At 32.0% G+C, this 26,494-nt stretch overlaps 1 long non-coding RNA gene across 1 annotated transcript in view; it reads left to right on the forward strand.

Annotated features, from left to right (window-relative positions):
* The window catches only part of LOC142327002 (uncharacterized), a 37,247-nt gene extending 19,316 nt beyond the window's left edge, over positions 1 to 17,931 (forward strand). Inside the window, exons 2-3 of the long non-coding RNA XR_012756889.1 lie at positions 13,267 to 13,389; positions 17,491 to 17,931. This is a non-coding gene — a long non-coding RNA (uncharacterized LOC142327002). The remainder of the gene's footprint in view (positions 1 to 13,266; positions 13,390 to 17,490) is intronic.
* The last annotated feature ends 8,563 nt before the right edge of the window (positions 17,932 to 26,494 follow it).

Raw genomic sequence — 26,494 nt, forward strand, 5'->3', positions numbered from 1 at the left:
CTGGAAACTGTAAATCTGAGTTCATTATGTCCCATTTTGTAAATTAATTCCCTCTCCTGGAAGTATCGTTGTATGATTCTTCTTATATAGTCTGGGATTTCTCGCTGTCTTAGTATTTGAAAAATGGCGCTCCAACTCAGGTAATTAAACAAATTTTGTACGTCTATTAGTATGATCAGTGGAGTTTTCCGTGTTCTCTATGTCCCTTTTGCCGTATTTTCAACCAATCTCATCGCCTCATAAACAGCATCAACCGTGTTGACCTTCCGTGTCGAAACCCGTACTAATTAGGGGTAAACCCTCCTTTCTCTTCGATATGTTGTTTCATTCTAGACGCCAGCAGTCTCTCAAATAATTTACACAGGTTGTTTATTAGACAGATCAGTCTGTAACCGACTGGACCCTCAGATGCCTCTGGTTTCTTGATCAATATTAAAAGTGAGGTCTTAGCACGTTTTAGGTATGAAATCACCCATCATCACACCGACAGCGATGCTTGCTCATTCAAAATTGACTGACCTTGTCAAAACGATGCCCACCTTGTGGCGATTCTGGTCATCAAACCCCCTCCCCCGTTACTTGCCCTGATGGGTTGTTAGTCTATAAGACGGGAGTCGTCTTATAGACTAACAGCTGATTACACCTCACAATAATAAGCCAGGCCTCGGTTGGGATGCCACCGATGTAAATGCCTCGGTAACATTTACATCCATGATTTTTTAACTCAGCTTTTGCCTTCGCTGCAGCCTCATGCAGACATCTTGAATGCCCTACATCGTTGCTCTCTAAACTAGCTAAACAAGTTCGCGGAAGCACGAACCCCACGCCTAGTTCTACATTTTACAGAGCCAATTTGTAAATGTCGCTTCAATCGAGACAATAGAAAAACAACGTACCACCAACAATGTTGCTCGCAACAATGAAATTGCTTCTAGCTCCCGTAGTGAACTAATTCATGCCCCAGACTTAGGTAAAGTTACGGACTCTGGTCTGGTCTACTAGGGAGAAGCGGACAGATCTCCTACTCCCACTCAGCTCCATCGCAGAGTCCCGCGTGATGTTTACTTCTTTCAACCATCGTCGAGATGCCGCTACACCTCACGGCTGCATGGGACCATGCCCTCGGCAGTAACTGCATCCTCTATACCTTTTCCATTAAAACCATACTGGTCCTCCATCAAGAGATTTCGGGAGGCCAAGCTTACATTAATCCGCAAATACAGCACTTTCTCAAATACCTTACCATGCACTGGCAGATGCATCAGAGGTTTGTATGACGAACTCACAGTAGGATCCTTGTCATCACCTTTAAAAAGAAGCTTAATCACACTTTCCAACAAAGCGGAAAATAGTCAGCAAAAAGCATTCTATTCAGAACCTTCCTTATTGCACCTACGCTTACGCCCAACGAGCGAACAAGGAGTTCCATAGTTATTCTGTCGTACCCAGGAACCTTATGCCTTACAAAATTCTCTCTTTTTCTGTTTAGCTTCCGGAACCACCGTAAGGTATTACTTCAGAGGATGATATGTATGAATTGTAGTCTTGAACAGTCTCAGGTTGACCATTCCTGAGATGTGTAGAGGAATTGAAACCCAACCACCAAAGAACATTGGTATCCACGACCTAGTATTCAAATCCGTAACAAAGTAACTCCCTTTACTAGAATTTGAACCTTAGAACTTTCGACTTCAAAATCAGCTGATTTGTGATGATGAGTTCACCACTAGACCAACCCAGTGGGTTATGCCTTACAAAATTGCAAACAACCTGCCACACTTCAGCCTCAGTAATCTTGAAAAATGATATCCAAACGAAAAGAAGAGACCTCACGCCTAACCCGCAGATGATACTGACACTCGCTCTTCACATCATCATCAATCATTCAACAGAGTGCGCAATATTTCTGTCCTGTCAGTCAGTATACATTGCCGGGTCGAGAGAGCAGACAGAAGGACGTCTTTCTCTCATTTATGTTAAAAAGACACCCCAGAGATCCTTATTATCCTGATCCATCCCGAAAGAACGCCAAGAAGTCCTTGTTTCTGTTTGAATCATATGAAAATACCTGGTCCTCGAATTCCTATATATGGAAGCTAGTTTTGTTTGTCGCTCAGGGTCACCTTCACGTTGAGAAGCTCGCCTAAGACGACTCACAGACGAGAGAGACAACTCTCTGATCCACCACTGAGCATTTCTCTCCCGAGAAGTCAGTTATAACGAGCAAATTAGTTTATTTAGGATAATAAATTTGTTGCCTGAGTAATTAAAAACGTGAATGATTTTAAAATACACGTACAGAAATTAAATGTTAAATTTATTAGTACTGTATGTTTATAACATTGAATGTTGTAATGATGTTTTTCAGTTAGAATAGGGAAACCCACCGGCTTGGTCTAGTTGTGAACGCGTCTTCCTAAATCAGCGGATTTGGAAGTCGAGAGATCCAGCCTTCAAGTCCTAATAAAGACAGTCATTTTTACACGGATTTGAATACTAGATCGTGAATACCGGTGTTCTTTGATGGCTGGGTTTCAATTAACCACACATCTCAGAAATGGTCGAACTGAGATTGTACAAGACTACACTTCATTTTCACTCATACACATCATCCTCTGAAGTATTTGAAAGGTAATTACCAGAGGCTAAACAGGAAAAAGTAAGAAAGTTAGACTAGGGAGGCAATGACCTCTTCACAATTAGTGAAAGTGGGTCAATCAGATACAGTAGCATCTGTAACGTACAGTTTTGTATTGGCTATTTCTGGATTTTGGTTAATTACATTCTTCCATTATTATGAAGTTTATGTAGTAGGTAGTATGGCGATGGGAAGTGTGAATAATTTTACAGTCAAGTTCAGGTAATCAATTCTTAAACGGGTTTGTTGCTGCTTAGTTCAGTACATTCGTGTATTTAATTCGGTTTCAAGTCAGTGTATTTTCTGCGAGGGTGTTGTATTTTTCAATAAATTTTTACGGCGCAGAATTAATGTCTGGCGTTAAAAGAAAAACTTTTTCAGTTTGTGACAGATTAAAAATTATTTTGTAATTAGAAAACGGGGGTGATCTAATTCTGACGGTGTAAAATTCTTGGCCTTTCTACATCCACTATCTCAAATAAGTCAGTCTCAGGTAAAGAAGGTAAGAATATGTGAAAAATATGATTTGGATAAGACCTTTATTACATGGTTCAAAGTGAAGAGGAGTGAAAACATTCCCTAAATGGATTCATTTTGAAAATTAAGGCATACATATTTGCTGATCAGCTAGAATGCAAAGGATTTATTTGTAGCGAAGGTTGGCTGAACCGATTTAAAAAACTGGCATCAAATCGTTTTTACAAAACTTTTTTTGTGTTATAATTTGCGCATCAGCAGTTAGTGAGTTGTAATTCAGGGCATTATCAATGATTAGGGATTAATTTTTCAGATCCCCACTTCATAAAATTCTTTTTTATTAAATCATAAATATTACTGATGATTTCACATGCTTGATTATAAAACTTTTTTATTCTGAATTATGCATTTAAATTATGTCATAACAAGTCAAAAACAAAAATATTCCTAATAACAATAATTAACTACAAAACCAAGCATCTTTGAACACACTTTAGCGTTTAAACCAGAAAAAAATTCATAAAACTACAAAACGTAATAGAGTATGCAAGTAACACAGTCTTTGTAACATAGCCCAATTACCCTTACAAGGCACTAAAAATGAAGCGAGGTGAATTGGTCCATCATTTTTTAGCTTGAAAAAAGTATTTTATCAGTTTTAAATTAATCATGTGAAAATGTGTTTGGGAAAATAACTTGCGTGCAATTTTTGTAATCCAAACTGTAGAAAGAATTATTTTCTTATTCTGTTTATATATACGTATATTTGTGTGTTTAGGATTACACAACGTATGCAGTGCATTCACATAGCCATAGAAATCATCTGTTTTAAAACTGAATGATATTGCAGCTGTACTTTTATTTAAATATATAAAACTTAAGCAATCATTAATATGTTAATATTAATTCTACTCCCTCTATGAATTGTGAGACCTTGCCGATGGTGAGGGAATTTGAGTGCTCAGTGATAGCTGGACCGAAGGTACAACCATATTGGAGAGGTATCTGTTGAGAGCCAGACTAAGGAATGATTCCTGAAAGAGGGCAACAGCTCTTTCAGTAGTTGTTAAGGGTGTAGGTCAGGAGGACTTAACGGCCATATCAACATCAGTCAATCTTCTGAGTACTGTGCAGCTGAAAGCAATCATAGCTGCAATGACAGCTGCTTTTTTCCCAAGAAAATGTAACTCTCTGCATTTTCATAACAAAGATGCAGATACCTTCCTTGGTAAAATATTCCGAAGGTAAACTACTAGTCCCCCGTTTGGATCTCCAGGTGGGGACTACTAAGGAAGGGGTCACCAGAAAATTAAAAAGTAACAGAAAATTAAATAATAAGGGGTGGGAAAAGGAAAATGACTTTTGGTCAGGTGATTTTAGAATAATTGACACAGCTTCAAATAAAGGGAGTAGGTTTGGTAATGAACAAGAAGATAGGGAAGAGAGTAAAGTATTTCAAAATGTATAGCGACAGAATCATTGTAATAAGGATAAAATCAAAACCTAAACCTACAACGACTGTTAATGCCTATACGCCTACAAGTACCCATGTTGATGATGAGGTAGATTGTGTATACAAAGAAATTGATGAAGCAGTTAAGCACATAAAAGGGAATGAAAATTTAATAATAGTTGGAGATTGGAATACAAGCATCAGAAAAGGCAAGGAAGGAAATATTGTGGGTGAATATGGGCTAGGCAAAAGGAATGAAAGAGGAGACCGACATAGAGTTTTTCTCAAAGTATAATTTAGTAATTGTCAACACCCAGTTTAAAAATCATAATAGAAGAATATACACATGGAAAAGCCAGATGATACTGCAAGGTATCAGATAGATTATATCATAGTTAAATAAAGATGTAGAAATCAACTCGTCAACTGCAAAGCTTACCCTACAGCAAACATTGATAGTGACCATAATTTAGTGATAATGAAATGTAGATTTGGGTTCAAAAACCTGATGAAAAGGTGTCAGATGAATTTAGAGAAACTTGAGGAAGAGGAGGTAAAGAAGTTTTTTTAAGGAGGACATCGCAAGCGATCTGAGTAAAAAAGATAAGGTAGAAAGTGTAGAAGAAGAATTGGAGAATGTTAAAAAGGAAATTCCTAAATCAGCAGAAGTGAACTTAGGTGGAACAAAGAGAACTGGTAGAAAGCCTTGGATGTCAGAGGATATATTGCAGCTGATGAATGAATGTAGAAAATATAAGAATGTTAATGATGAAGAAAGTAAAAGGAACTATCGACAATTAAGAAATACTGTAAACAGGAAGTGCAAACTAGTGAAAGAAAAGTGGATTAAGAAAAGTGTTCAGAAGTGGAAAGAGAAATGATCATTGGTGAAATAGGTGGAGCATACAAGAAAGTTAAGGAAAATTCTGTGTGAAAAGTTAAATTAAAATCTAATAATGTGTTAAACAAAGATGGTACACCAATATATAATACGAAAGGTAAAGTCGATAGATGGGTGGAATATATTGAAGAGTTATATGGAGGAATTGAATTAGAAAATGGTGTTATAGACGAAGAAGAGGAAGTTGAGGAGGATGAAAGGGAGAAACAATATTGAGATCTGAATTTAAGAGAGCATTAAAAGATTTAAATGGCAGAAAGGCTCCTGGAATAGACAGAATACCTGTAGAATTACTGCGCTGTGCAGGTGAGGAAGCGATTGATAGATTATACAAACTGGTGTGTAATATTTATGAAAAAGGGGAATTTCCGTCAGACTTCAAAAAAAGTATTATAGTCATGATACCAAAGAAAGCAGGGGCAGATAAATGTGAAGAATACAGAACAATTAGTTTAACTAGTCCTGCATCAAAAATCTTAACTAGAATTCTATACAGAAGAACTGAGAGGAGAGTGGAAGAAGTGTTAGGAGAAGACCAATTTGGTTTCAGGAAAAGTATAGGGACAAGGGAAGCAATTTTAGGCCTCAGATTAATAGTAGAAGGAAGATTAAAGAAAAACAAACCAACATACTTGGCATTTATAGACCTAGAAACGTTTATAGACTGGTTTATAGACCATTCGATAGCATAGACTGGATAAAATGTTCAGCATTTAAAAAAAATTAGGGTTCAAATACAGAGATAGAAGAACAATTGCTACCAAACAGCAGCAGTAATAATTGAAGAACATAAGAAAGGGAGTCCGACAAGGATGTTCCCTATCTCCGTTACTTTTTAATCTTTACATGGAACTAGCAGTTAATGATGTTAAAGAACAATTTAGATTCGGAGTAACAGTACAAGGTGAAAAGATAAAGATGCTATGATTTGCTGATGATATAGTAATTCTAGCTGAGAGTAAAAATGATTTACAAGAAACATTGGATGGCATGGATGAAGTTCTACACAGGAACTACCTACCGCATGAAAATAAACAAGAACAACCTGAAAGTAATGAAATGTAATAGAAATAATGTAGATGAACCACTGAATATAAAAATAGGAAGAGAAAAGTTACGGAGGTAGAAGAATTTTGTTATTTGAGAAGTAGAATTACTTAAGATGGATGAAGCAGAAGTGATATAAAATGCCGAATAGCACAGGCAAAATGAGCCTTCATTCAGAAATATAATTTCTTTACATCAAAAATTAATTTAAATGTCAGGAAAACATTTTTGAAAGTACATGTTTGGAGCGTAGCTTTAATGGAAGTGAAACTTGGACGATCGGAGTAACTGAGAAGAACAGATTAGAAGCTTTCAAAATGCTGTGCTATAGGAGAATGTTAAAAATCAGACGGGTGGATAAAGTGACAAATGAAGAAGTTTTTGCAAATTGATGAAGAAAGAAGCATTTGGAAAATTACAGTTAAAAGAAGGAACAGAATTATAGGCCACATATCAAGGCATTCTCGAATAGTTGCTTTAATATTGAAGGGACAGGTAGAAGGGAAAAATTGTGCAGGCAGGCAACATTTGGAATATGTAAAAACATATTGTTAGAGATGCAGAATGTAGGGGGTATACCGAAATGAAACGACTGGCACTAGATAGGGAATCTTGGAGAGCTGCATCAAACCATTCAAATGACAAAAAAAATTAATTCTCATTTTTGTTTGGGAAAGGAACATATAGGACTTATTAATTACTAAATTATAATTCACATATAACTCATCAAAATAAAATAATCAAAAAATTTCTGAAGAATAAAAATATCAAATAAAAATGGATTAATTTTTGATACAAAGTTATTTCTGTTACAGGAGTTACAGATGTCACATGTACTGCTTTTATCTTTGAAATGAATTTTATGTTGATTTTACAGATGGTACCTCCCTTCTGGTCCTTTTATTATGGCAGAAACATAACACAAACAACCTAGGCATGGAAGAGGGTTGTGGATTTTTCGCGCTTTAAAAATATGATCTTTTTACGAAGTGCACATATTGGCTCTGTTAACTCACCTTTCTGTGGTAGATGTTTTCAACATGGTGGAATCATGTTTCCATGTATACAGTGATATAAGCTTGTGTAGATGGGTGGGGGTTTTAATGTAGATCATACATTGATTATTTAAAGTGTGCACTTCGGTAGGGAAGGGAATGAAAGTAAAAAGGTATGAAGATGCTCTACATGACTTGGTACCAAAAGGTAGGATCGTGCCTCACCCATATTATGCAAGTAGATTAAAACATTTCACTATGCAAAGAAATCAAGTTAAAATTACACACCATAGGCTCGTGTAGATGGGTTAATATTATAGATAGCATATACTTATATGGTGAAATGCAGTAACACGTACACAAGTAGGAACTCACATGCAGAAGTGGACGTATCTATTACATTAATACTTATTTGTTTTCTTTCAAGAAACAAAAATCAGTAAACACAAAAAATGTTGAATGAGAATAATAAAATTGCAATAATATTTTAATTGCATTTATAATAACTTTTAAAATAAACACTTCTGATTACTATTATTCAAAATAATATGTAAAAATATATTAATAAAATAAATCAACAGTAAACTTGAAATAAATTTTTTTTTCACTAATGATACAGTAAAAGCTGAACAAAAAAAATTTCAAATATTTTTACTTATTTCTAAAAAAAATTATGAAAAACACAACGTTGATGTAGGAGTTGAGTAGTATAATGTGTATAACAACAAGCATCTGCCTTTCACAGCAAAGCTGTATTTTCGTTAGGCGCATTAAACAAATAATTATTTTTTTACTAATATAATTACACTCAGCCATTAGAGTGTCTTACTAAATTTTGTTGTTTAGTACTTTGAATAGACCATTATAATTAGTTAATAGAACAGATTGCAGGAAATCACTTTTCTTGTTATTTTCCTTCTTAGACTAGCATTGGATGTTATTGAGAATACTATTTCTTTTTTGGTAGTAATTTTTTATTCATTTGAAGTTGCTTACAACTGTTATAGTTATGGAATCTAAGAGATTTCATGTGATTTCATAAAATCTTTTATCTTCAAATTTGTTTTTTATGTTTAGTTAAGATGACAGAACGGACATGTATGATTATTTCATAGTCTTTGAAACATCAGCTTTAATTTCTAATGAATAAACTTAATTTTGCTAAGCATAGTTTTATTAATAAAAATGAAGTTCTGTATAAAAAATCATAACTTTAATCCATATAACACTTTTCGGCAACTACAAATTTACATGACTACTTTACAGTGTTCTTTACATTAAGCCATCAATTTATGTTTTCTTTTTCTTTGGTTGGTGATATTGTTTTGATATTTATTTTGCTTATTTCATAATCTGTATTACACTATAAATCACAGGCTTCTTAAAAAACGTTTAATATATAATAGTTTTTTTTTTAAATTAGTAAAAACAGATTTAGCAATGGTGGAATGTTAACCAGCTGATTCATCGTATTTATTCAACCAGTGTGTTAGATGTTTAATCCACTATTATGGCTATCAGTGTGTTTATTAATAACTTTATGATAATTTTGATTTCTTTTAAAAATACAATTTTACAAATATTAAATCTTATATTATTGGTTATTGTTATTTTCCAATTTATAAAATGTTAGAGAATGAATGAATATTTTAATATATTATCATTAACCTAATGTTGTGTGGTCCAACAAATAAATTATAGAATATAACAATCAAATAAAAGTACAAAATTTATTGAATTTTTGTAAAAATAATAAAAAATAAATATTATTAAAAGTGTTATTTTTTATTGAATTCTTCTATTACTTAGAATACTTAATTTGTCTTTTATCACTATAATACAATGAAGTACATTTTTATGCCAGTAAAACTATTAGATGTGAAGGTTGTAGTTTTATGTTTAAACAGTTTTGTGTTACAGTTGTATGAACACAGCATTATTTATAACTTTTGCATATTTTATTTTATTGGTTTTCAATTTGTTTAAGTAAATAAGGTTGGTGCAATCAAATATCAATTATTTGAACTTCTTTGGTAATGGGATACAGTCAACTTTACAGATAATGAGAGTTTTTATAATATTAAATAAAAATAAAAAACTAACCTGATTACATGTTGTCTAAATGCTGTTTTTTGTAAATTCTTGAATATAATATTGTTTATTATAAATGAAAATTTGTCTGTAATTAAATACTCAGCAATAAGTAAGGCGACTCAAGAAAAGAATTACATACAATTTACAACTGTTGTAAATTATGCTGAGTACAGCATAAATCAAACAGTTGTAAATTTTTCATTAGTAAATGAAAAATCTTTTCCACAACCCCACACTGATTTAAAATCATTATATTTTACTGAAGATGTTTTAGAATAAATATTTTTGTACTGGTGTTAGTATTAAAAATTATAACCCTGTCTTTAACCAGTACTTACCTACTTTATATTTTTATGGTGTTTGGTGAATGTGGGATAAAAAAATTGGAGGGGACAATGATAGCAATGATGGAAAAAAACAAGTTGAACGACAACTGAACAAATGGAGTAAAACAGTAGAATAAATATGGAATATTTTAGTGTACAGAAGTGTGAGGTGGTTATTGTAACTGGAAAACAGATAGATCCATAAATGGAAGGTTGGTGTAAAACAGGTAGCTGTAAGTATCTTAGTAGTATAATAGAGAATATGGAAGATATAGAAAACAATCAGTGAGAGAGCTACATAAACATTTATTCATTAAAAGTGTGAGATATTTTAACTACAGCTGGGAAGTTTTCTGGAAATGTAAGATAATGATATACTATACATACCACATCTTAACACTATATAGCACAGACATGAATTATGAAAAGAAAGGAAATCAAGAGAGCACATATTGCAAATTGAAGTTTCTAAGGACTACTATGGAAACAAGGAAAAGGAATCAGAGATCAAAGAAAGATATAAGGATAGAGGAACCATTACAAGAAAAAATGGAAAGATTAAGGATGAAATGGTACAAATACAGTTGTTCATAAAGTCACTCAATCCAAAATGAACATTGATCTGACATTCGTAATTTTCTTGTTACAGAGAAAAGCTGTGACAGATTTTTAGAGGCAGACATTTTGCTGAGACTAGTAGACAAGATCAAAATTATACATTATCATATGACTCATCGTCCCTTCAGCTGTGTACTGACACAGTATTTATTATTTTTAGTATTTTTTATTATTTTTGCAACATACAGTAAGCAAGCCTTTTCATAAACCCAGCATACATTACTTGATTTGGTGTTATTCTGAATCCTAGAATGTTTTTTATGAGTAAATTTTTCCATAGTATAGTATCAAATAGATCAAGTACTTTTTGTTAATGTTTAGATTTTGGGAAACAGGAAATGTAACTGATCATTTAACATGAGTTTTTCATAAAAAGTTTGTATTCTCAAGAAATTGGTGTTGGTTCGTGATTTCACAATGAAGAGTAGTCAAGCCCATTTTCTCAGAGAAACATTAACTGGAGATTCAGAAATTATGATAAATTCTGTAATTTTGCTTAAAACTGAAGTGTGAAACTGCTGGTTACAGCGAGATGTTGCTATACGCCACAGTGCCGATTTGACAACTATGGCATTATTATATGAATTTTGATATTGTGTAATTTCCTGTGGGCTACAATCACCATGGTTCTTGAATCTCTTATCACCAGATTGTTATTTATAGGGCAATTTGAAAGGTACTCTTTTCAAGAACAATCCTGTACTCTTTAGTTTGAAAGAAAATACCAAAAACATTATCTGCTTCTCGTTTCCAGTTCAGTCCCGAGTCTGGTAACAATCATTCGTTCGAATAATTTCCAGTGGTATCTAACAGACATATCGGTCTGTATGTAGTTTCTCCTGGATTTTGGTCTTTGGTTTTTGGAATAAAGACTAATCTTGTGTCTTTCCAACAGTCTGGGAAGCATGCCTTTTCTAGTGCTGGGGTGTGATCTGTACTGTCATGTAATGTCAACTTTATTGACATTTTGGTTTATTTCAATAATATAAATGGAATTACTATACTGGTGATAAAAAATTATATATGTTTAAAAAAAGAGAGAAAATACATATAAAAGTAAGCTCAATCCACTGTGTTTTATTATAAATTTATAACATTTTAAATAAAACAGAATATTTGTTAAAAGTTAAATAATTTTATCAATGTATAAGTATTTTAACAAAACTAAGGGACTTACTTCTATGTTTTTTCTATGTGTCGCTGCAGAATCTTGGTAAACATTTTTGATGAAATTCTGATAAGGATGACATATAAGTGGGATTAATAAACTAAAAATAGGACATACGAGTGAGAGAGTAAATTAACAGACTCACAAAAGTTCTTGATCTCTTTTTATATAATGTTGCAAGTAAAACTAACAAATATGGTATAAATCATATTACTCGTAAAATAAAGAAATGAAATACAGGTTATAAAAATACAAATATTTTATTATAAAATTAAATTTTTTATTATAGTTTACATAAATTAACATTTTATTAATAAATACCATTATAATCTCATAAAAAAAATATCATAAGAATAAAAAACCTTTCTTTTAAATTTCAAAATATAAATAAGATATTGTAGTATTTGAATTGCTAATGGAACATAAAAATTGAATCGCATAAAAAACTAATTTGATTTAGATATAAATAAATGACTGAAATATTTAAAACTCATATATTAATAATGATGTCATTCTATTTATTTAAGAAATAAATTTATATGTTAACATATTTTCCTACTCTTATCTGAAAATTTCAGAATAGTTTAGTTTGGAATACTGGGTTATTAGCAACATAACTATTAAAATCATATACTTATGTAGTCAGTCAAGTGCTCTGGACTGATAATATTGTAACAAGACCGGTACAACAGACCTGAGTAACGGATTCCTGCGAATTAAGAAGAAAGTAGTAGAAAATATAATAATGGAAGGAATCCAGAAGGGGACAAAAAGAAACACCTTTAGTAAAGCTAACAGGTCTGTTTAACAATCATCCTTTGTAATACTGCCCACTGACACACCTAAACAGATATTATTCCGTGAGAAGAGTTACTGGTCTATGCTTCAAGTTGGGTCCATTGCACCACTGTAGACTAGGTTAATAGGACTTACTTTTTCCTAAAGTAATGATGTTCATGTAGTCAGTACAGTGAAGGTGTCATTGTAGGCCAGAAGATCATCTGTATTTCAATGAGCTTGTGTGTACATGTATGATGATATATTCAACTCTGTAAAGAAGGCAAGGAAAATCACTTTAGTCCTTGCTTTACCTGGTAAGTGTGGTTTAGAATGCTGGTTATTCTTTGGCTGTGCCACATTTTGGAAGTTATTTGATTGATATAAATCACATAATCACAATAAGATTTGTTATGGCATCTAATATATATATATGTTATGAGGTAGTGATTTTATAATTTAAGTTCAAACATTTACACAACATTTAGGCAGTTTAAATTTATGTTTGGTAAGAAAAAGTTAAGTAAATTAAAAATCCAGAAGAAATAGTTAAATTTAAATTTTATTATATTATAAAATTTGGTATAACTTGACGATGCTTATAATGCATAATGCATTTTGTTCTTAAAATTATTTTCCAACCATTGTTTTTCTTGGCTTACTAACTGCTGGTCAGAATGTGTTAGAGGTATATTAATATTGTGTTGTATATATTTTTATTTACATTTATTCTGTAAATATTGACAGATTTTTTATCTCTACTACTGCCTAGGTTCTGTATAGCAGCTGGTGATGGCTCTTATCTCCATATGGTAAGCCAAATGAAAAACTGGTTGTCAGGAGAACTAAACTTATGCATATGAATCTCATATCATTTGTACAGCAACTTCTTGCGGTAAGTAAGCTCAATGTAACTGAATTTTTGTTTGTTATATTCTTACAATATTTTTTAGCTCTTTTTAATTTAACTATTTATTATAGTACATTGATTATCATTATTTTCTGAAATTATATATATTGTTACCACATATATGCCTAACTTAATATCGGCGGACGGCAACGATAGCAGGCTCAGATGTCAATGGGAGTACAGTACACGTACGCGCTGGTGCAAGCGTCACTCCCGCCGCGTTGCACTCCCACCATAGCAGCGCTGCAGTCCCACCACTCTCACGCTCCAATAAAAGAGCGTGCACGACAGAGAATTTTTAATTTATCGTCAACCACCATCTGTAGAAGACCAAGAAAAAGAAGATGGAAAAAGACAGAAGAAGTTCCTTGGCCGCCTCAACGTGGGACCTCCTGGCGGATGCCAACATCCCTGCTGGAGCAACGGGCCTGGCCGGCCCGCCGAGAGAGCCGCTGAACGCGGACGCTACCTTCCCTCTCCAGCTCGCCGGGCTTCAATCGCCCTGGCCGGCAGACTCAGCAATAGGAGCCGGCCCAGCGTGGATTGCTTGAGAAGAACCGCGTCGCCGAAAGACGACCGACACTGCGGGGCTCTGGGGGCCACCACGGCCACGCTGTAGTGGACCCAACTGCCGCTGAGGGGAAGCCCGGTCTGATTTCAATGGACAAGCCGCAACTCCCCGACTACAGCCAAGTCGACTTGGCTGGTCCGGAGACCAGCTTCCGGACCCAACAGCTCTCCTCAGAGCTAACGCAAAAAACGGCCCTTTTCAGGGCTACCACAGGGTTATAAATTACAGCGAGCCATCGAAGCCAATCGACGGCAACAACAGCCCTTCTCAGGGCTACTACAAGGTTATAAAGTGCCACATGACGTTGAAGCCATTCTGCGAAAAGTGGCGCCAAGATCGACTGAACGAGAAAACTGGACATAGCCAGAACGAAAAACGAAAAAATCTTCATTAATGTTTTCTAAAATATTTGATTTTTTTTTATTTACTTCATTTGTTCATGTATTTAATTTATTATAATTTCAGTTATAGTATTATTAATACAACTAATTAAAAAAAATAAACATTTTAAATCATAAATAAAGTTTTTACATATAATAACTTCTGCAGTCTGGAGTTTGTAGTCTTTTGTATAATAATAATTTTAATTAATTCTGATTTGGGTTCAAAATTTTCTTCTATTATATTAAATTTTTAATCACTTATTTTAGATATGAGTTATGCAATTGTTCCATCTTAAATGATTATTATGTTAAGTTGGCTTCTTATGTTGCAGTACATATATCAATACTTTAAAGTATTTAAATGTGTATTTACACTGCGCTATTGTGTGAACCGTTCTGTTTTAATTATTATGTACTCAGATATTTATTTTTGTATAGTCCATTCAACTATTCCAGTTGTTATACTGATGCTGTCTAATATTTTGTAAGTTGGAATTGTTTCAAGTACATTACTTAAAAATAAAACATGTTTCATTCAAATAGTTATTGATACACTAAATAGTTACAGTAATATAAATATTTATTAGATTTTATTAAATTAAATAACAATTACAATTTATCTGTTAATAACATATTTAAATATTAATTTTTATCAAGAAATAATTAAATTGAGAAAAGATTTTTTAAAAAAATAACATTGATTACTTTGGTAATTAGCCATACTAGCCAACAACATGCTATGAAACTGAACCAAATACTGTTTACTTTTAGTGATCTAAATAAATTAAATATGCTTCTTTTTTTAGTAATGTAACCTTATTTCAGAATAATTATTTTAATAATCTATAATTAAAATAGTTTAATAAAACTTATTATACCGTTATGTAATACAAAATACTGTCATATAATACAAAATAATGTAAGACAGTAACAGTAAACTGCATGCTTTCCAACCTTTTTTTTTCATTGTAGAGATGGGGAATCCATTTTACAGACACCATATGGCAGTGTCAGGGTTGCTAACAGGTTGCAAGATGTTGTTAAATGTATTTGTGTATCTGCACACTTCCGACTAAACCTACACCTGTGGCTACCCCTTCCTGGAATTACTTAAAGAAGCTTTACTTCAGAAATAGGGGTGATACACCCTCTCACATATTTATACACCACAATGCAATACATAACTGTCCAAGAAATACACAGCAACATCATATTACGTCAAGAAAATGCATCCAACGACAGACAATACAAATCATGATCAAACAAAATCAAATCAAAACAAAATATATATATATGTACATAAATACAACATATCTAACAAAGAAAAACTCACACTTGTTCAGATCAAACACCACATAAGCAAAGAACATTAATGTAGACAGTACATCAAAACATATCAAATCAAATCAAATCAAATGAGCCCCTTTCAGAGGTCATCATATATACAAAATCCTATGATCATCCAGACAGATCACAATAAGATTCTGGAACAAAGAAAAATAGATAATATAATTCATTAAAATAACATAATGCACTAGCAAAATACATCAACATCATATTACATGATAGGAACATGTCAATCAGACTAATCATATATACAACAGAGATATCAGAATTATACAGGAGACACCTCAAAGTCAAAAAACAAAGCACAACAAGATCATAATAAAATGTAGCAACTATGAAAAGAATGCATGTACATACAAAATATATTAAAGTGAGAATGACATACTGGAAAAAGAAATCAGCACACAATCATCTCATCCAAAATATCACCTGTTCTCTATCAGGCAGGACAGATACTTATTATTTTTTTTACTTCTACGATCACCATCAGTTATATGAATGGAATGCCCTCAGTCTCTTTGCACTCAGACAACCCCCACACGCACGGGAGTACCCCTTAAGTACTCAGCCAAGAGCCTGTCTTCACACACGCCTTCTGTCGCCATGCCCTGTTTCGGGTCTCTTCATAAAAATGTAACATTGGCATGACAGTTTTGATGTAGTCCTCCACCACCCTCCAATGTGCCTTCCTGCAGAAGTGTCCTTTACGTTTCATCAGGGCGAAACATATGTGTTCGGTTCTGTATTCCCAGCAACTCATTTTGTGTATCAGTAAATCTAGGACATACAAAGAAGACGTGTAAGGAAGTCTCTCCTCCTCTTCGCATTCTGGGCAGGTGTCAGTATGATCAAGTCTAAATCGATGCAGGTATGATAAAAAGACCCGCCAAGAACTGTGTTAGTTCATACACTAGCAAGCCATGGCCTTTACGACAGTACCCCTTGATGTCTCCTATAAGTTTGTGCGTCCATCTGCCATTCGTGGCCCGATCTCATCGCTCCTGCCACATTTGTATTGTCTCGTCCTATATTTCCTGGGTCCGACGCTTGTTTTCGTCTGTAGGCAGTGAGCTTAGTTCCTTTAGCCTACTGCGCTGCATAATGATGAGATCTATGGGCGGGAGTTCAGCTACACCTCCGCCGCTTCTCTTGAAATCGTCGAATAGGCCGATATTATCTGAAGGCAACACTTCCTACGGGCGGACTCCGTCCTATGGAGGACGATCGCCGCCTTCAGCTCCTCATTAAAGATTGTAGTAAAGAATGGAGAAACCTCAGCGCCATCATCGCCCTCAGGAAGTGTTACGTTCCCATGATGGAAGATCCCATCTACAATGTTCACCGTCTCATGCGCAGATGTCATAGGTGGTGCCCTTGGTCTAATGACACTTCTAACCAGTATCGCGTAAGGCCTCCCTCACGGGTCAGAGTCGATCTCCTGTACCAACTGGCTCCAGAATTTCCGTTTTGATTGTGTGATGTATTCTATATATTAAAATATACGTACCGAGAATGGCCGAGAAAACTTCCCAATATTGATAGCCTAATAGAAACAGGGTTTTATTTCATTGGCATATTAGATACTGTAGAATTCATAGAATGCGGAGTTGAAATTTTGAGTGGAAGAGCAAAGACGTCCCGTTTGAGGAGTATGAAAGTGCGTCGCCGACCTGCGTAATGCTGAAAACTGAAAATAAGTTGAGTTGCGTTTCATTATATTCATACGCGCGATAGTGTCTATGGTATAAAAGCGGCTTTCTAATGGTTTTGTATTTTTTGTTCTAGAAACAGTTTGCCGATCGAAGAAACATTACAAACAAGCGATACATTCGTTTTCGTCTCATAGCGAATATCTGTTCGCAAAGGAAGCAGATGAGGAATCAGATGAGAGACTGTTTGCGAATCAGAATTTGATATTAGCAGGGATTCGTTGATCATCGGTTTCGTCCCGGCAGAAAAAATATCGTTACACCATTTAATATGTATTTTAAAGAAAGAATTTCCATTACCGCAGATTGAAATAATAATAAAAAAAAAAAAGAGAGAGAGATTTTGGTAATAAAACTGAAGTTGTAAAAATGAATCTTCCAATTGTTAATTATTATGAATATTCGTGTATGAAATTGGAAAAATGGAATTTTTATCTGGTTTAGTATTTGTAAAGTTATATATATCATTTGTACGTATATCTACGAACTGATCAATAAATAATTAATTAGATAAAATTATTTGTTTTTTTTATCCTTATTTATTTCCATTAGTATATAAGCGTTAGTTAATGTTACAAAAATCAGTTTATAATAAAACCATGAGTGTTAAACAAAGTATTGCAAAGTAGCTTTACAAGCAAGCTCGGTAACACTTTCCGACAAGATCTGTTGAACTGAAGGAAATAGGTGATTTGTATTAAGTTAATGTAGTAGTAGAGATGATTGAATACTGTAAAGTTACATCTCGAGTGAAATTTGCCTCGTCGGTAAACAAAACAGTTGTAATGTTGTCGATTTGTATTTCTAGTTGCAGAATTCCAAGAAAAGCGGACTATCTTCTGAGTGTAGATATTGAACTGTCTGTTTAAGATAAGGATAAAACTTGTTTTGTTTAAGCGTCTTACAAACCATCGAATGTGAAACTCCGATCCGTTTATAAAGTCGTCGTGTACATATGCCTAGACTGCATCGATGATAATTTCATCTATAACAGCGCCGTGTTGGACAGATCGTTCGTAGCTTGTATGAATACTAGGTAGTGAACCAGTTTCCCGAAGATTGTGAAAAAGTCGCGCTAATTGTTTTGGGTTCTGGAATCCTGCGATTTCGAAAACGTATTTCATATTCTACTGGAGCAGCAGTAGCTTTAACATTACACGCACCCAAAATGAATATCATATCAGTGTATTCCTTTTTGGTAAATAAGTACGGCATTACTTCAACGGTAAACCGATCACGTTTAAACTAATATTCACAAAAAACCTTCGCTAACGACAGCACAGTTTGCAGTACCCGATATACTAAATGTACTTTACAGAATGATTTAAACATTAATCCTTTACTGTCCAATTATGAAATCAAGTTGTGCCATTGGGTCTCCAGTTTTTTGATTACTTAATTTTCTGATTAGTTCCCTGTCAGTTATTAATTAAATTTGTGGTTCATTACCGCAAATTTGTAAAATTTAAAATTGTTTATATCAAAAAAATTAATATTTTTTTACAAAAAACTTCATTTAATGAAAAAAATAGGTCTTACATGTCCATTACAATAATTTTTTTCACTGTGATATTTTGTGGGTGGAAGAATTTTCTGGGTGCAAACCTGGGTTTCTGGAACGTTAGTTGTAGGCCTACCTTGGTGTTCAACTATTTCATCATCACTACCTTTACTTTCATTGTAATTGTCTAGAATAGCTTTTTCTTGATCGCATTCTTCAAAATTATAATCAGGATCTTCATCACTATTATCATTAAACCCATTTTCAAAATAGGAATCTGTTAAAAAACTACTAGAATGACTCGTAGTGGCTATGCCGACTCACGGAATTCACAACCTAACTTCGAGAACGTAATTACGGGTAAAACGATATATCTTCGATTATATCAATATTGAATGTCTATATTACGTGGTTTTACGATCTTACAAACAGATGTCAATTCGTTTTTGAATCTCTGTGCATAGCCGCGGTCAGTTTAAAAATGTCGAGCCATACTCGTCAAAGGAGTGCTACTTGTAAATTTCATTGTCGAGTTATACTAGACAAAGGAGCGGTACCGATAAATTATGATGTTGAACTGTATTCGACAAAAGCGTGCAAAGGGTTAATGCAATATTGCGCATTGTTGATCAGCTGTTGTAATTTTACTGCCAACTTTGAAGTTATAATTTTTCAAATAATTTATTGTTTTTTTTAACTGATAAAAAAGTTATTATCCAAGTAATTTTTTATTTAAAATTGTTGTGTAATTTCAAATTTCTTTTAAATATTTATCGACAATTTTTAACGGTAAATTATGTTTTTTTACAAATTTTCTTATCACCAAAAAAGAATTTTTTTGTTTACATTAAATAAATACTTCTCTGACAAATTTAGTAATGTACTGTTTCTAAATAAAATTCAAATTTTTATAACATTTATTTGTTTTATTCATCTTATCTTACACCATTTTTTTTTCAAAATTAAATTCTCTACAGGTTTTGTTTAAAGGTTTTCTACATTTATTGCCCATTTAATAAAGTACGTCAAACATAAAAAACAGGATTTTTTACAATTTATTGGTTTTCACCCCAAATTTCTCAAAAACTACTGTAGATACGGTTCTCGGATCTATTTTATTCGGGTTTTTCAGGTCAAAAACCATAAGAAATCACCAATTTTGCCCCTTCATTAACGTACTAAAAATTTCAGTACGACCACATTTCACAGGGGTAGCTGAAATCCGAGAGAAATTTTCACTAGCTGTAACTCGCAAAGGATTTTATGACTATGTTTATATGGATTTTTCTATTATTTTCACGAATAGAATAGGTTATGAAAGTTCCGAGAGAGCTTCGTGTAACTTAGTTTAATACTGGTAGTTATTAACCAACAAAATTAAATTTCATTAAAATGTAACTATCCATTCAAAAAATATAAATTACTTGTTTTAAAAAAGTAACATCAACTTATAAAGATACATATTTCTCGACCTATATTCTTATTAATGATTTTTTTCCTAAAATGATGGAAGGGACGTGAAGTGAAATATTAGACAACCGGCAATTTATTTGGACTATAATGTGATCCTTATACAAGCTTGACCTTATTATCAAGTAGCGCTTTAGTTCATGGATGAAATACAATTTTGTAATTGCATATCTACTAGTAAACAGAAGATTCTTAATTTAAAATGTTTAATGTGCTCCTTACTTTCATATATTTAAATGATATTCAAATATACCGAAGGATAGTAGGTGGGATGGACGCTCACTCCTTAGAAGAGACCTTGAAACTGTTTTTTTTTTTTTTTTTTTGGAAGAGTTTATTCTCTCGTGCCTCAGTTCCTACGTGGGTAGATCGTTATTTCTCATTATTTATTTACCCTTTTCGTTATCTTTGATCCTTTTATTCCTGTTTCCATTGATTGATCCTAGCTCAGGATTTTGCTAGATAAATTATTTTTTTAATGATAAAAATGCACTAAGTAATTCACAGGAACTGTTTTTGAGGTAGTTATTTTTGCACACTTTATAAAGTGTACAAAACGTACTGCGTTACACGCACGCAACGTACATGTATTGTGTATATAATATAATTTTATTGTTCACTGATCTCAATTTTTCACTATTTTTTTAAACTAAACTTATTGGAAGAAACACTACATACATAAAAAAAGATTAAATAATTTTTAATACTATTCATTACATCTCGAAGAAAAATATTCTTTTAATTTCGATGTGGAAATTGTCAAAACGATAACGAAAAAAATAACCGGAATAAGTAAATAACAAAAGTAACCGTAAAAAAAAAATTATGAAATTACAACCAAAAATTAAAAGACAACCCAAAAATCTAATATTCTTCTTCTATTCTCAGATAAAAAAAATTAAAGAAAATGTAAAAGATCTAATATTGAAACCACAATATTAGATACCACAAAATTATTAATTATTAAACTTAATATTTATTCTTAATTATTATTTTTTCTATTTACCCTAAAACTATATTATTTTTGTAAATGATGCATATGATGTTCGTAGACATTTATTATTTATATCTTTTCCACATGAAAAAATATTATAAAATGATAAATTTTTATGTTGAAGAGACATTTCCTATAATTCATCCTTAGGACATAAAAGGATAGTACTTGAGCAAATCCTGATGTTGGCTGTACCCTGCAGAATAAATCAAGGAGGCATCAATCAGTCGATCCCTCCTTGATTTAATCCGCAAGGAAAGTAAGTATTAAAGACACAATCGTGTATTTAATACATTCGGTCATCTTTGTTTCTAGTGGTGAACTCTTCATCGATGGAACCATCGCTAAGGGTCGACGGACCCTTAGCGATGGAACAACCCTTTCCAAGGGCCGAAGTGATTGACTCACGGTTGAACGTGCAAGACTTCGGCACAGCAAGTTCACGTCAGCTCAACCCTAACCAGGTTTCTACTACTGATAAGCACTACCCGTTGTGCTTCTCGCACCCGCTGCAAGCAGCGAAAGCGAGAAGCACAACCGCGACCGGTTCGGACAGCTAGGGACTCCAATACCGTACTACACAGGAGAGCTTCTGAGCAAAGCTATTGCCTTTTTGGCCGAAATATATGACTCTGACATAACATAAAATATTGATGAATTAACATTTTTGCGTAAAACCTTTGGATTTGATTTCATCCATTACATTAATATTCAAAAGCTGTCATCACTAATATATTATTTATAATTTAGATTTTCGAGATAGCCATCTGATGACAATTTCCTTATGATAGAATTTTCCACAAGTTGTAAAAACTAGCCGACTGGAAGGCTGCTCCCAAAGGATGTGTTCTTTTTTTTATTTATCGGTTCTAGTCCATTGTTTCTAGGAGTGTATTTAGATCTACTTTTCATATCGATAACAATGTAATCCTAACCGTACTCGATTTGAAATAATTTAAGAACTCACTAAAAGCCCCATCATTTTTCCTTTGCCATTTTTTATTACAATAACTAAACAGCAACATCGAAACCTTTTTGTCATTAACTGATAAATGAAGAGCTGTAATATCACGATGAATATAATAGTTTTTGTCTTTAAATTTTTCATCGTTGTATCGATTGATATTTTATCAAGTACTCTTAATAAACCGAACAACTAATATTAATGAATATTTAAATATTAAAAAAAAAAATTAATAAACCGGACTACTGTCAATAATTAGGTACTGATTAAACGATCTTAGACAATAACAATAGACAGTAACTCTATAGATTAAATTGCTTTAACGACAATGATTTTAGGTCGAGGATACGGAATATTAAAAAGTTAACAACGAATTTATTCTTGATTAGATATTTTATCGACTTTATGATTTTGTATTATTTTTATCGAATATTAGTAATAATATAATGTGTGAAAAATTTATTTTGTGCTTTAACATTTTTTTTATATAGTTAAATTTGATATAATTTAGTAAAATTAGTTTTTTGTGGTATTACTTAATGTGAAACATAATTTTTTAGTGATTTTTAAAATGAAATTATTTTATTTCATAAAATTTCTTTAGTGAAAACAATTTAATTTATATTTACTTTCTATATTTTTAAAGTTCGTTTAAATAACACTAGACACCAAATACCTATTATTTTTACATATCATTATTATTATTTTATTATAAAATATTTCCATTATTGAAATATTTAAGATGTATGTTGTTCGACGTAGTAGGATTTGCTAAATTTCATTTTTCTATTTTTAATTATTATTGAAAAGTTATTTAAAGGTTGCCAAATACCATCCGGTTTATATGCTTTGGTGTTTTTAATAATTTCAACCATCTGGAACGCGTTCATTTCAGTTGAAAAGTGAAATATTTTAAATAAGGTTAAAGTGTACTTCGGCTTTAAAAATAAATAATAATAAATAAAGTAAATATAATTCTGTAACAGCATCTAGAGATGAAAAGTTAGTCATATTTTTTCTCATTATAGTTTGTTTTTATAAAATAATATTAATTTTAATAAACATATTTTTAAATATTTCAGTTTATCTGCATTTAAAGGAGTTTAAATGTAGAAATGTTTATGTTTTTTTTTACTTGTAAATAAATTCACCTCTTATTTTTTACGTATACATAAAATGTATCGATTAGATAATTTTTATTTCGCAATTTTGGGTAAGAACTTAACTAAATTGTATTAAATTTATTTAATATTCAATAAATCTAGCTCATCTTCACGTGAACATTTAATCAGTTTTCGTATAAGTTTGTCACATCGAGTCAAATATTTTTGGTTCCATAATCCTGCATTTACGATAATTTATTTATCAGTTTTTTGTTTTGTTATAAGGGGTTTCTTTTTAAGAGAATCAAAGCCATGCCATTTCACATAATAAAATGCAGCATTTTGATCGGCTTAGCATAATAAATTCTCTACACCGTTTTTATTGATAATGAGCTCTATTATTTTTTATATTCCAGTAAAAACTTCTTTAAAAACACCTTTATAATGTTTATGAAAAGACTATGCAGCTTAAGTAAAATGATGTAATATTATCAAGGACATTCAATCACGTGTAAGTAAATTAGCACCGTGTCATTACGTGTAATAAAAGTGAAGACGTAGTGACTTATTCTACAATTTTCCTTATTCCATATTATATTTGCTTTTATTAAACATGTTTAATATACATACGTTCATATTTACTCTTGAATTCAAATAAAGAAAATTTTTTTATATGCTATAAAAGGTTTCCACTGAGCTGTTTAATTTAACAAAATTAATCAAGAGTCGTGTGTTCTTATCGAGAATTAATTATCAATTAAGTTTATTTAAACAAATCGATGACGAGCTCAGCCAATTTAACGACAAGTAACCTCCGTCCGACCCTTCAATAACGAATGAACCTGAGTTAAATTATTTTATTTTAAGCAAATTCAAAATAATTCACAGTAATACTTTAAAAGAGAAGGAACGATTCAGTTAATCGATGATCTTCTGGCACCGATTAAATTTAACTTTAAATGCTAGGTTATTGACATATCCCAATAATGGATGACTATTCTGATAATTTCTACTCGATATAATTTTATTACTGCTTTCGTTTATTTTCGTCCTACTGATTTTATTGTAACTATGTTAGAAAATTTGGTACCTTCTTTTTTGAGATACGATTAAATTTTGTGACTTAGAATATTTATTTCTCGGCGATTTAAATTGCCAAATTAGATTAGAAAATGTTGGTAATCCTCGTATAATTAATAACACTACACTTGTAAATACACGTCTCTATAAGGATACGGTAATGAATAGAAGAGAGGTGAGATAGTAGAATTTTTAGGTAATGGGCTGTAAGTTGTTAATGGAAATCTAATAGCAATAGAGCCGATAAATTTACATAGTGGTCAGAATTTGGTGTTATCGATTTGGTAATTACTAATGTAATTACTTTAGCCTAGCCTTGTGAAATTTACCGTCTTTTGGCTAAAAAAAAAATTTTAATTTGCATAGTTTAATTTATTCTGTTCGATTTTAATGGAAGGAAATTTATTTAGGACAATAAAAATAGGTGCATATAAACTATTACTAAACGGTTTAGATTTTATGAGCGATGCTAATCTGAATGAATTTTACAATAGTTTTCTCTCTACTATAACAGAATATTAATTCGCATGCGGTTTGTTACTCGTTAATAGGTCAGATCTTATATACCCAGGAATGATATAATGTTGGCTATATAGAGAAAAAAACTTAGTATGTTTAAAGCTTAAAAAATCTGGATTTTTGTTGATTATATTATAATAAATTTATTTTAAAGAAAAAATATTTTTTAAAGAGTTCAAAAATAAGTTAAGTAATGTCCACAATGCTAAGCAGTTTTGGAAAACACTGAATAAATTTGGATACTCAGCAAAGGAATCGTCTGATTTAATTAGAATTTCAACGTCGAATGATTACGTAAATTCAATCTATCCCTTTTTTAAGTGTCGGATAACGTTTACATTTGACACGTTCTTCACCCATTTTTGCCGCTCTATCTTTTAGTAATTATTGAATAAATATTAAACTGTTAGCTAATATAATGCTACATATTATGTTTTAAACACTCAATAAATTATTTAAAATTAATTTATTGGAAATTTGTATATGGATATTTGTTAGAAAAGAAAACGAATGTTACTGGCTGGATTTCTCTAGAAGATATTTTATTTTTTCACTTTACCAGTTATATGGGTTAAATCTGGAGAAGAATTCTAAATCGATAGACACTGTTAAATTTTTCTATAATGCCGATTATATCTCTCCTTGAACTGACGTTTCGAATCCAAATTTAGCTAATCTCTCTTTCAATCGATAGTGTCATTTACTTTTGATTTTATTACTCTACTCGGCAGTTTATCTACTGGTAATTTCATCAACCTATTAAAGACGTGTTATCGTTAAAAGATAGTCCGGTATTTTTTTCAGTAGAAAAATGTTTATGTCTTATTTACTTACTGTATCATTAGTTACGATAAAATAAAGAAGAAATAAGTACAGAGTGTTTACAACAGATCATTTGAAACTTCAGAAAATAGCTCTAAATCATTCTAATGTGAACATAGATTTAATAATATTTCGTTTTTTTGTTTGTATTTTTTTATTTTATAAAAAAAGGTTAATAACTTCTCATCTAAATAAGATATTAAGTTCAAAATTTGGTATGTAATTCTTATAAATAACCAGTATTAACCAACATATTTTTATAAATAAAGTTTCCAAAAATAAAAATAAAAAACATCGCAGATAAATGACATTTTCAAAGAAATTATAGAAATGTTAAAATATCTTTAATACTGATATTTAATAAAATCAGTTACTTTGTACACAAAAAAAATTTAAAAACACTACGGAAGCGAAGCTTCTTATGCAATATTATATGAATTACGCAATATACATAAATGATAAAACTTTTTATTAATAAGAAATATGAACTAACAATGAAATATGTATATTATAAAAAAGAGAGACGTGCGTATACGCATAAGCCTTATAAAAGAGTGAGAGAAGGAGAGATAGAGTGTGAGAGAAAGAGCTTATCAAATATTAGTATTGATATATGTAACTAGCGCG

This window comes from Lycorma delicatula, chromosome 6, assembly GCF_047948215.1.
Source record: "Lycorma delicatula isolate Av1 chromosome 6, ASM4794821v1, whole genome shotgun sequence".
In the NCBI taxonomy this organism is placed as follows: Eukaryota; Metazoa; Arthropoda; class Insecta; order Hemiptera; family Fulgoridae; genus Lycorma; species Lycorma delicatula.